The following is a 12,638-nucleotide window of genomic DNA, read 5'->3' as shown; positions in this document are numbered from 1 at the left end:
CAGAGGACTGGGAGGTGATGGGCTGGACAAAATGGGTAAAGGAAAGTGGGAAGTACAGGCTTCCAGTTATGGAATAACAAGTCATGGGAATGAGAGATACAACATATGGAATATAGTCGGTAGTAATTTAATAGTGATGTTTGGGACACATGGTAGGTACATTTCTGGGGAACCTAATGTCATGTATAAAGAAGTTGAATCACTATGTTGTACACCTGAAAATAACATAACATTGTAGGTCAACTTAAAAAAATTTAAAAATTTAAAAATTCAATTAGCATAGTATAAACTTTTGTAAAAGAAACTAATTTAATATTTTTTAATAAAAAAACTGGGATGCCTGGGTGGCTCAGCTGTTGATCCCAGGGTCCTGGGATCGAGTCCCATATTGGGCTTCCCATGGGGAGCCTGCTTCTCACTCTGCCTATGTCTCTGCCTCTCTCTCTCTCTCTGTCTGTCTCTCATGAATAAATAAAAACCTTTAAAAATTAATAAAAAAACTGTATCTTCAGAGTTATCAGCATTACATATACTGTAAGCATACATTTATATTCTACTGGAACATATTTGTCTTAAATTGAAATAGGTATATTGATTCAATAAGTTAGCATTACATCTACTAGAGAAATTTAAATTTATATACTGTTTGCCTCTAATTTTTATGATTCAAACTAATTTTGTAGTTTCATTTTTATATATTTGGGTATGTTAATAAACATGTTCATTTTTGCAACTTAAAAAGCTACATATAAAAAATGATATGGGTATAAAAAGCAAAATATATATTTATAAATCCTCTTAATCTGCAAAATACTAATGCATGACAGTTCAAAATTATCTACTTCATAGTTTTCTATATAAAATAAAAATTACTGTAATTTCAAATGATAATATCTATATAAGTAATACTCTAGTAGGAAAAAATAATGATATAAGCAACTTGATATGCAAGGTATGAAAGATATGACTTTGTTAAAAAACATAGTTTTATTCTAAAATAAAATGACTTACTGTTACAAAAATGCATAAGACCAAATGGTATATGAATACAAAATATTATAAAAGGATCCTTGAAACTATTTTCATAGTCAGGGCTCACTAATATTTGAAAGATTTATTATAGAAAAAATTAAAATTAGTATCAAATATTATACAGATGTAAAACTAAAATTTTGTTTCTCTTTTAAAATGACAATTTTCTCTTAGATTATTGGTCTTTTCTTAACCAGAAATTGTGATAACAAGGTTTTCTTTGTCTTCTGGGTAATCTCCTATGGCAAACATTCTGTGTTTTATCAGAATATTTTTCTGTGCTTTTTTTTCTGTGCTTTTTGTTGACTTTATTGTTATATCTTGATTATAAAAGTCACTCAGTTTTCTTACCGTCATATTGAAAACTCACAGCTCAATTATGGATGCTTACAAGAAAGACATTTAGTTCTAAGTAATAAAGAAAGATTGACAAAAAATGTTTCCAAATATATTGGGCAAATGCAATAAAATTAAATGTAGGAGTGATAATATTACTATCAGATTAGGTGAAATCTGTGCAAAAAAGCAGTAAGTAGAATATAGTATCATAAAATAAAGTGATAAGCATAATTTATTAATGGATAGAAATAAATCTATATATTTAAGAAATAGAGTAGCAAGCACATATAGCAAAAACTCCCCAAAATACTAGAAGGAATGATTAAAAACAATTATAATGGAAGTCATCAATATACCTTTCTTAAAATGGAACTTGTAAGTTGACATAACTAGTGGTTTTTCCAGGTGTATGTGTGCCGTTTTGTTTGGTGCTCTGTACTGAATCGTGTCCTCCCAAAATGCATACGATGAAGTCCTATCCCCTAGCTGGATGGCATTTGGAGATGGGCCTTTGGGGGCAGTTGGTCATGAAGGTGGAGCCTACGTGAGGGGATTGGTGCCTTCATAAGAAGAGGCCCTAGAGAGATCTTTTTCTGATTCCACCATGAGAAAAGAATCCAGAATCCAATCTGCCAGCATCATGATGTAGGACTTCCCCAGCCTCCAGAATTCTTGAAATGTCAACTGTTTAATCCGCCTAGTCTATAGTATTTTATTAGAGTAGCCTGAGCTGAATGAGTCATTTTATATCGTTTTGCTGTATGAAAGTTCTCCTCCACTAATATTTTATGTTCAAATTCACTACTAATCAAGGGAATGCAAATGGGATTAATAATGAACTATAACAGCATGCTCACCAGAATGGAAACGTTAAAAAGAATGGTTAATATTTTTGCTGCCAGGGATGAAGACAAAAGGTAACTCCCATGTTGTGAGTTACCCTAATCTTAGAAATACCTTAAGATTTTTTGTTTTGCAAAGCAACCTGCAACATCTATTATCATTTAGCATTTGAACTGCATGCACATGTTGACCCATCACTTGCACTTCTTGGAATCTTTCTTAGAAATAAAAGCATAACAATCAGCTGCAGAATTGGTCGTCATGGAGAAAATAATGGAAACAATAAACATTCTTAAGAGGAAAGCTGATTAAATTGTGGTACATCCAGGTAATGCAGCATTTTGATGGTTTCTTTGTTTCTTCCATTAATACTAGTATTTGTTTTTATTTAGCAGTGCTATGTACCAAACCACTCTACTCCTATAGTACGATGGTCAGTAAAGATTTCTGTCATCTAGTGTGTGTGTGTGTGTGTGAAAGAGAGAGGGGGAGGGGAGAGAGAGAGAGAGGGAGAGAGAGAATCCAAATAAACATGTAGATTACTACTGCAGTAGATACTGAGAAATGCTGTGAAGGAAAAATAAAAATATGAAGGAAATAGAAATAATATCGTGGGTTGGTTCACAAATTAAGTATGATTTGAGTCAGGAAAGAATACACTCAGATGATGTCCAATTCTGAGGAATTGAGGCAATCCTCCATTTTTCTTCTAGTGATTTGTCTTATCTCTGAATGGATTTCATCTCTTACTCCTAGTTGGCCTCTGACCATTTCAAGTAGTAAAAATAATCCTATGTCCAGTTTTTCATTTACTTTCCAAAGATATTCAGCTACCTACAAGTTTCTTGTAAATAACCCACTATATCAAGAGTGCCTCATTTCTTGAAACAAGAAGCCGGAAAGGAAAATGGTATTTATGACTGTGTACAATTAACCAGGCACTGTGCTGAGTGTTCCAGGAGCTCTCCTTCTATCCACCTCCAAATATGGGAGAGATCACTAGTCTTAAGTTTAAAGGAGAAATTTGAGATCAAGAAATACAAATATTCAAGTCTGAGAATTGGTAGGGTAGGTGTAGACATTAATTTTTAAAGATCGATATGTAAGGGTCTGGAACAAACTTTTACGCGACCCCAGATGTGTTTGCTTTATGAATGCAGAGACAAACATACTCTGTTGTTTCTATTAAGTAAGGTTAGTCATTTTACCTATACTCAAGGTATCCAAAAAATTAGCATCTGGTATAAATGTAATCAATGATTCCAAAGACACACCTGAGACACACCTGAGAAACACTCCTACAGGGTAGGGGAATACTATAATCTCTTTCTGAAGTTCATGAGAAGAAACATATATACATCGTCATCACATGTTCAAAGATAATTATCATGTCTATCAGTGGTAGCTGAATTAGTTTAGTTAAAAAGAACTATTAAATTAGTTAAGAACATATATCAGATTCATAAATACAAAAGGTTGGGATTTTAGAAAATCCCTGGATGAGAAGACAAAAAAAAGTGAGGTATTTGGAGACCATAGCGAATGGATAACCATGACCATCTATGAGGTGATTTTGTTAGAAAGTGCTATTGAGGGGACCCCTGGGTAGCACAGTGGTTGGGCGTCTGTCTGTGGCTCAGGGCGTGACCCCTGGGGTCCTGGAATCGAGTCCCGCATCGGGCTCCCTGCATGGAGCCTGCTTCTCCCTCTGCCTGTGTCTCTGCCTCTCTCTGTGTGTCTCTCAGGAATAAGTAAATAAAATATAATAAAAAAAGAAAGTGCTATTTGAGGATTGCAAAGTAGAGTGAATGGGTCATGTCACAATGAGCAAAGAAGGGGGCACACTTGGGACTTGGTCAACTAAAAGATGCTGCTTCTAATTATTGCCCCACCACCTCTTCTTATATTTCAGAGCAAATATTCAATCTTTGAAGCCTCCTCAGATTAAGCTCATATTTCAATATCTTTCTTTTACATGTATTAAATGTGTAATAACATTTCTATAAATGAAAAATATAGAATTAAAGTTCATACAATTTTCATAACAAGTGCTTTACTTCAATCACCATTTCCTACTTCTAAGGAATTAGAAAACACTGAGGAAATTATACAGATGATAAAAGATTCATATAATCTTCATATAGCTTATTTTCTTCTTTTAAAAATGAATTTGATTTGCACTCTGTTGTTGAAAGAACTCTTGTCTACTGGCTTTTTGGTAGAAAAGTAGAAATGCCTGCAGAGTCATCACGTAAAGGGTGGCCTGTGTGTGTGGAGGGGGGACTAATTGTGTCTGTAAAAATCTCAAGCACTCGAACAATCTTACCTTTATCTCTAGTGTTTTTATTCTTTACCACTGCTATCAAAACTGAAAAATATTCTTATTCTTTCACTTCAACTGGAAGTTAATGTCGTCTCTGAGGGGATATGTCTTTTTTTTTAACCAATCAGAGTTGTCACGTTTTATTTCCTTGCAAAATACTATGAGTGTGCTTGGAAGTAATAGCAATGTTCTGATTTTTGTTCAGCACCTAGCAAAGAATAAATTTTGGAATATGTGTTTTGATCTAAGTGATTCATTGGAAATAAAGTTCCATGTCAAAGACAATGGCACATGTCATATTTAGAAATCTTACTGCTTCTCTCAGGCCTCAGTAATGCTTTTGTCATCTTGTTTTGGCTTCCATTTTCATGAAGGTCCTTGAACCAGTCCCGCAATCTGTTTGCCAATTCCCTGAACTCCAGGTCACTGCATGCTGAAAACAAAGCAAAACAACACAAATCTTGAATGATAATTTAGCATAATGCCAATGCTAGTTCTCAAATTATTTCAATAATGAAAAGCAACAGTAATAAAGAAAGAAAGAAATGTAGTACAATTGTGTTTAAGCTTTTTAAAAATGAAAATTAAATATATGTTTCAAATATAATGAGATGTAATATAATGATGACATTTTGTCCAATAAAGGGAGATTATTAGTGGAGGTCTACTTCTACTCCTCAGTGGGGTATGGCACTTGATGGAACGTTCTTATTGATAATATCACATAAATTCCTTAATATTTGTACACTGAACAATTTTGTTATGGTAAGAAGGTAGATGATCTGGGGAAATAATGGGCTGAAAATCCAAAATGAATATTTACACATTTATTATAGGCCATAGCTATTATATGCTATGATTTTATAAATCTGCATTAGTATATTAAATCCAGGTTATATATAACCCTATATATTTTTGAGCATAGAAAAGCAAAAGCTATCTTATTTAACATCAGAAATGATTGTAAAATATTTAAGAAAACAATATAAATTTCTGTTTTAAGAATAAGGTGTTAGTGAACTTTGACATTTGGAACTTGAATTAATTCATTTAAAAATATTGTTACCTACCAATAATTATATTTCTAGAATAGTCTCTGCGATAGAGTAGTAGAATATTATAGATATGTATCTGTATGTATGTGTGTGAGAGATGAATGATAAAATATGGTGTGTCAAATTTAGTCATTTGTTGCCAAAATATTTTGAAAATAAAAAATATATTGTTTAGAGGACATCATTACTGTGGGTGTAACTCTTCTGCAAGTAGCATATATGTGATTTCCTGAACTGACTGCAAACACTCTTTAATAGTACTCTTGTTCATTTTGAAAAAAAATAATAATAACTTACATGCTGACTTATAAATGTCACATCACATTTAGTATAAACTACATACATCATCACTGTATGTATTATACACAATAAACATGTATAACATAATTTAACAAATGGAATATTATATGATGCAATATAATTTAAGACCATTTACTAGTATTAAAGAGAATCGAATTCCAGATTAACAGGACCTTCCAAGTACCCAGTAGGATGGGTGAGCCAGACCAGTAATGCATTCTGATATTTTAGGACAGTAGAGGCAAAAAAAGAAGATCCCAGAAGTTGCCAGGGGGGGGGGGAGAGTGACAAAGATTTCATAAACAAAGAATGAAGAATCAGAATGTCTGAATTTTTCATTAGCAACATTGGCAATCAGAAAGCTGAAAAACTGCTTCGGAAGTCTATATCCAGAAAAATCAGCTGAGAGAATTAGCTAAAGAGATGTGCTAACGTACATGACTTAAAAAAATAGCCACCCCCTTAACGTTTCTTTAGGAAGCTACTAGGAGATGTAACACACTAGACACAGAACTAAGAAAGAGGGTGGCCAAGACACATGAAATAAAAGATTTAGAGGAGTAGTGAAAGTAATGTCTCTAATTATGGTGAAGAGGAATCCCAGAATGCACGTTGCATGCCAAGCATAGAGGCGGATGGCAGGAGGTTTGAAAATCCTTGGTGAGGAGGTACAGAATTCATCACTATCCCTTCTTCATTCAGGGAAAACGGTGCCCTATAGTGAGATTCCCAGGAAGCATCACTTTTCCTGATAAGGACTACGATGGCTGAGACTGAATGGTAAGGCCACATGATGTGCAATCCTGGGTGAACGGTTACCCTCGAGCCCAGTATCTCTGTTTAAACAAACATCTAGGCAAGAGTCTTCTGATGTCATAAGCTTTTATGCTACAGAAAACAACACTTGCCTGAAAAATAGGGATTCTTCTCCGTACACATGTACACATTACCTGTCTCTGGAAGGATATTTAGACATAAAGCGGGTAAGCCTGATTATCTCCAGTCCAACAAACTGGATGAATATAGGAAAATGGTATGAGAGAGTCTTATTTTTACCATTCATTTTTTTCCTTTTGAGTTATGTGCTACATGCCTGTATTAATATTCAAAAATAAATGAAAAATTTCTTTTAAAAATTAATTACCATGCATTATCCTTGACCTACCAATTCCTTTCCTTGGAATTATCATCCAGTATACTACATACATACTAACTGATTTAAATTGGACATACTATTTATTCAGTACGTTTATAACAAGAAGTTACAGCTGTTAACGAAACTGTCCATGAGCTGTGGTCTGATGACATTGGTTAGATATATCCATCCAGTGAAGCTGTATAAGTCATAGAGTTTACAAGCTTACTAAGTGCTGATATAGACACCAACACACTATACAGCTTTTGGTGAAAAAAAAAGATGAGAGAAGGTAAGAGTGTTTTGTATGCTTGCATTTGTGTGAAAAGGAAGGAAAATGCATTTGTTTATATATGCCTAAAATATGTCTGGAAATACACATAAGAGATCAGAACATTGTCACCTCTGTAATGAGAATGCAGGAGGTATAAATTGCCCAGAGACATAAATAAGTACATTTATACTTTTAAGAGTTAAAGCATGTATTTTTAATCTAAGACTTAAAGCATATTAGTGCGGTAATTACTTTAAGCAAATGAGCATTTAAAAATGAATTTTAGTTCTTTATTTCCTTTACCCATCTTATGATTTGCCCCAAACCACACTCAACAAAAACCCAAAATTTATACAATAAAATATCTGTTGAAGAATGATGAAGTCTGTTGAACAGATTGGCATCTATTTTCTTGTCTTGCGGTTGTAAATACAGCATTCATTAGAGCATTAGAATGTTAGTACAGATGTTTTAAAAATTTGCCCAAAAGTGAAACATTATATATATCTATTGTGTGTCATACACACCTCAGTTTAAGTTTCAATATAAGGTCATGAATTTATTGTAATTAAATGTTTTAGGAATTAAGAATCCTTCAGTAATAATTATAATAATAATAATGGTAATAACAGCTAGCACTGCATACTTACTGTTAAATTATGTACATTACCATGCTTAATCATAGAAACTTTATGAGGATTGAGGAGGGGCAAGATGGCAGAAGAGTAGGGTCCCCACGTCACCTGTCCCCACCAAATTACCTAGATAAGCTTCAAATCATCCTGATAATCTACGAATGCGGCCTGAGCTTTAAAGAGAGAACAGCTGGAATGCTACAGTGAGAAGAGTTCACGCTTCTATCAAGGTAGGAAGACGGGAAAAACGAAATAAAGAAACAAAGGCCTCCAGGGGGGCGGGGCCCCACGAGGAGCCGGGCTGAGGCCCGGGCGAGTGTCCCCAGGACAGGAGAGCCCCGTCCCGGAGAAGCAGAAGCTGCACCAACCTTCCCGGGCGGAAAGGGCTCGCAGGGAGTTGGAGCAGGACCCCAGGAGGGCGGGGATGCCCTCAGGCTCCCTGGGACACTAACAGACACCTGCGCCCCGGGGAGAGTGCGCCGAGCTCCCCAAGGGCTGCAGCACGCGCACGGCTGGACCTGGGAGCAGCGCGGAGGTGGCTCAGGCGGCTCTGCGGAGAGGGGGCTGCGGGGCCAGGATCGCAATTCCAACAGCGCAGGCCCAGGAGCACAGGGCGCCGGGTACACAGCCCAGGATCTGGCCTCCCCCCAGGACAGGCAGAGGCCAGGAGAGCCCAGGACAGCAAGGACGCTCCTGCCCCGAGATAAGCAGATCAGCAGCCCCGCCCGGAGCATCCAGGCCCTGCAGACGCAGAGCTCCCTAGTTACTGCGGGAGCTGACTCCAGGGCTCCAGAGCTGGCCTCTGCCCACTGCACTTGTCCCTCCTGGGGCCTCACGGGGTAAACATCCCCACTGAGCCCTGCACCAGGCAGGTGACACAGCAGCTCCCCCAAGTGCTAATACCTGAAAATCAGCACAACAGGCCGCTCCCCCAGAAGACCAGCTAGATGGCCACGTTCCAGGGGAAGTCAAGGGACTTAAAGTATACAGAATCAGAAGATACTCCCCCGTGTTTTTTTTCTTTTTGATTTGTTTGCTGCCCCCCACCCTTTTTTCCCTTTATTTCTTTTCTTCTCTTTTTCTCTTTTCTTTTCTTTTTTTTTCTTTTTCTTTTTCTTCTTTCTCTCCTCTTTTTCTCCTTTTCCCAATACAACTTGTTTTTGGCCACTCTGCACTCAGAAAAATGACTAGAAGGAAAACCTCACCTCAAAAGAAAGAATCAGAAACAGTCCTCTCTCTCTCCCACAGAGTTACATGATTTGGATTATAATTCAATGTCAGAAAGCCAATTCAGAAGCACTATTATAAAGATACTGGTGGCTCTAGAAAAAAGCATAAAGTACTCAAGAGACTTCAAGACTGCAGACTTTAGATCTAATCAGGCAGAAATTAAAAATCAATTGAATGAGATGCAATCCAAACTAGAAGTCCTAACGACGAGGGTGAATGAGGGGGAAGAACGAGTGAGTGACATAGAAGACAATTTGATGGCAAAGAGGGAAACTGAGGAAAAAAGAGAAATAAAAGACCATGAGGATAGATTAAGGGAAATAAATGACAGCCTGAGGAAGAAAAACCTACGTTTAATTGGGGTTCCTGAGGGCGCCGAAAGGGACAGAGGTCCAGGATATGTATTTGAACAAATCATAGCTGAAAACTTTCCTAATCTGGGAAGGGAAACAGGAATTCAGATCAAAGAGATAGACAGATCCCCCCCCCAAATTCAATAAAAACCATTCAACACCTCGACATTTAATAGTTAAGCTTGCAAATTCCAAAGATAAAGAGAAGATCCTTAAAACAGCAAGAGACAAGAAATCTCTGACTTTTCAATACATTATATAACTGCCATACTAATTTTAGTAGCCATCCCTTTGGTATTTAATTTTTAATTTTCATATTTATTTTTTAATATTTTAGTTATTTATTCATAAGAGACACAGAGAGAAAGGCAGAGACACAGGCAGAGGGAGAAGCAGGCTCCATGCAGGGAGCCCGATGTGGGACTCGATCCCAGGATCCCAGGGTCACACCTTGAGCCAAAGGTAGATGCCCAACTGCTGAACCACGTAGGTGTCCCTAATTTTTTTTAAGATTTTATTTATTTATTCATCAGGGACAGAGAGAGAGAGAGACAGAGACAGAGACAGAGACACAGGCAGAGGGAGAAGCAGGCTCCATGCAGGGAGCCTGATGTGGGACTCGATCCTGGGACTGCAGGATCAGGCCCTGGGCTAAGGCAGGTGCTAAACCGCTGAGCCACCCAGGGATCCCCTAATTTTTAATTTTTATATTTTATTTTACTGAAGTATAGTTGACACATTAATTTTAGGTGTACAACACAGTGACTGGAAACCACTTTCAAACATTTTTATTTATTTATGATAGTCACAGAGAGAGAGAGAGAGAGGCAGAGACACAGGCAGAGGGAGAAGCAGGCTCCATGCCCCGGGAGCCCTATGTGGGATTCGATCCTGGGTCTTCAGGATCACGCCCCGGGCCAAAGGCAGGCGCCAAACCGCTGCGCCACCCAGGGATCCCGGAAACCACTTTCTAAGGACTTGCTTTAGATATAGGAATATTATTATTATTATTATTATTATTATTGGAACATTAAAAAATTATCTATTCACTTAATTTTTTAAAATGGTGGTAAAAAATGCATGAGATAAAGTTAACCATCTCAACTATTTAAAGTGTATGGGTAAGTGGTTTTAAGTACATTGACATCGTGACACAGAACTTCAAAATTTTTCATCTTGTGAAGCTAAAACTCGGTACCCATCAAACAACTCCCCATCCCCACCTTCCCTCAGCTCCTGGAACCACTATGCTATTTTCTGCCTCTATGAATTTGACTATGCTAGGTGTCTCCTGGGAGGGGAGTGATGCAGTGCTTGTGTTTTTGTGATAACATAATATCTTCAAGGTTCATCCATTATAGAGGGTGTCATCATCCCCCTTTTAAAGGATTAGTAACATTTGATTATTTGTAAAAACCATGTTTTGTTTATTCATTCACCTGTAAATAGATGGGAGTTGCTTCCACCTTTTGGCTGTTGTAAATAAAGATGCTATGAACACAGGCATACAAATGTCTCTTTGAGACTCTGCTTTCAATTCTTTTGGATATATATCATCCAGAAGTGAAACTGCTGGCTCATACAGTAATTCCACTTTTAATTTTTGAAGAACTGCCATACTTTTTCTACAGCAGCTGCGCCACTTCACATGCTCACTATTTCCAATTTTCTCACTTCCTCATCAACACTGGTTACTTTCTGTTTTACCAACAGTAGTCACACTAATGCGTGTGAAGTGGTACCTCATTGTGGTTATTTGCTGATTTAATATCAAAAAACAAATTTGAATGAAATGAAGGTTCTATATAGCAATGTTGCAAGATAGATGGGGTCTGGATGTTGAAGGATCTTGAATATGAAGCTAAATAATTTGGAATTTATTTTAGAGAAATAGAAGTTAGCAGAGATTGTAAAGAAAAGAGGTTTTCAATGCAGAGAAGCATTATGTGAAATTGAATAAACTAAATAAAGCATTCAAAATGTAGTTAAAATGGTCATTAAACTTTATGCTGGATTTTAAAATGTTATTCTGTATGTTGGCAAATTGAACACCAATAAAAAATAAATTTATTATTAAAAAAATAAAAAAATAAAATGTAACTATAAAGAAATTTATTATCTTTTTCTAAAATCTGAATTAATGGAACTTTCTTTGGAGTAGATGTGGGGAGGTTTGTGGTGTAATCTCATCTCTGCACTATTCACTTTTATTTTTTTTTCTTTTACAAAATAAAGAATCCAAATGATCATTTAGATTCTCAAAAGCAAAAGCCTCAAATCTCATCTTCCACTGATGATGTCATCAAGTTGAATATTAAAATAAGTTGCTAATATTTCTAAAAACTCAATTACATATTTTAATTTATTCAATTCACAAAACAGTGATTAAAGAGGTGCTAAAATAAAATGGCAATATGTGAAATTCAAAGTCAAATTTAACATAATTGAAAAATTACTTTACTGTAAAAATGAGTATAAGACCATTTCTTAAATTGTTCACATCAATTTAATAACATATAGGTAAAATTTGAATGTTAAGCAATATGAAATGTCTCCTCTGTGCTGGGCTCCTCTTATTTGATAAACTACTCTCTTACTGGACTATATATATATATATATATATATATATATATATATATATATCTATTTATTTATTCAAGAGAGACACAGAGAGAGGCAGAGACACAGGCAGAGTGAGACGCAGGCTCCCTGTGGGGAGCCCAATGTGGGACTTGACCCTGGGACCCCAGGATCACTCCCTGAGCTGAAGGCAGATGCTCAACTGCTGAGCCACCCAGACGTCCCAGGACTATATATTTTTGAAGCTTAAATAACCCTTCAAAGCCACTCAATAGTATTAATTTGTGATAGAACAAGACACTAAAAATCTTCCTCAAATGTTCACTCATATGGTTTCAAAGTACATTATAGGATGAGGAATGCAAGTAAACAGAAATTATGCAGACTTCTGAAAGTCATCCACAGAGAGAATTCATGGCAACATTAGTCAAACATAAAGCACAATATTTCAAAAAATGTAAAGCCATCTTTTAAAACAATGTTATATTGAGCCATATGAAATTGCTAATATTCTTTTTTTTTATGGTAGTCACACAGAG

General features: G+C 36.3%; 1 long non-coding RNA gene across 1 annotated transcript; it reads left to right on the top strand.

Moving 5' to 3' along the window:
• Nucleotides 1-2,479: 2,479 nt before the first annotated feature.
• On the top strand, nt 2,480-8,216 carry LOC119879408. The gene is made up of 3 exons (XR_005387492.1): nt 2,480-2,542; nt 6,595-6,672; nt 8,067-8,216. It is a non-coding gene; the product is annotated as an uncharacterized LOC119879408 (long non-coding RNA).
• Nucleotides 8,217-12,638: the final 4,422 nt, after the last annotated feature.

The sequence above is a fragment of the Canis lupus genome, unplaced genomic scaffold (assembly GCF_011100685.1).
Source record: "Canis lupus familiaris isolate Mischka breed German Shepherd unplaced genomic scaffold, alternate assembly UU_Cfam_GSD_1.0 chrUn_S748H911, whole genome shotgun sequence".
NCBI classification, from domain to species: Eukaryota; Metazoa; Chordata; class Mammalia; order Carnivora; family Canidae; genus Canis; species Canis lupus.
The sequence above is the reverse complement of the archived record's forward strand: the minus strand, read 5'-3'. Positions and strand labels throughout refer to the sequence as shown.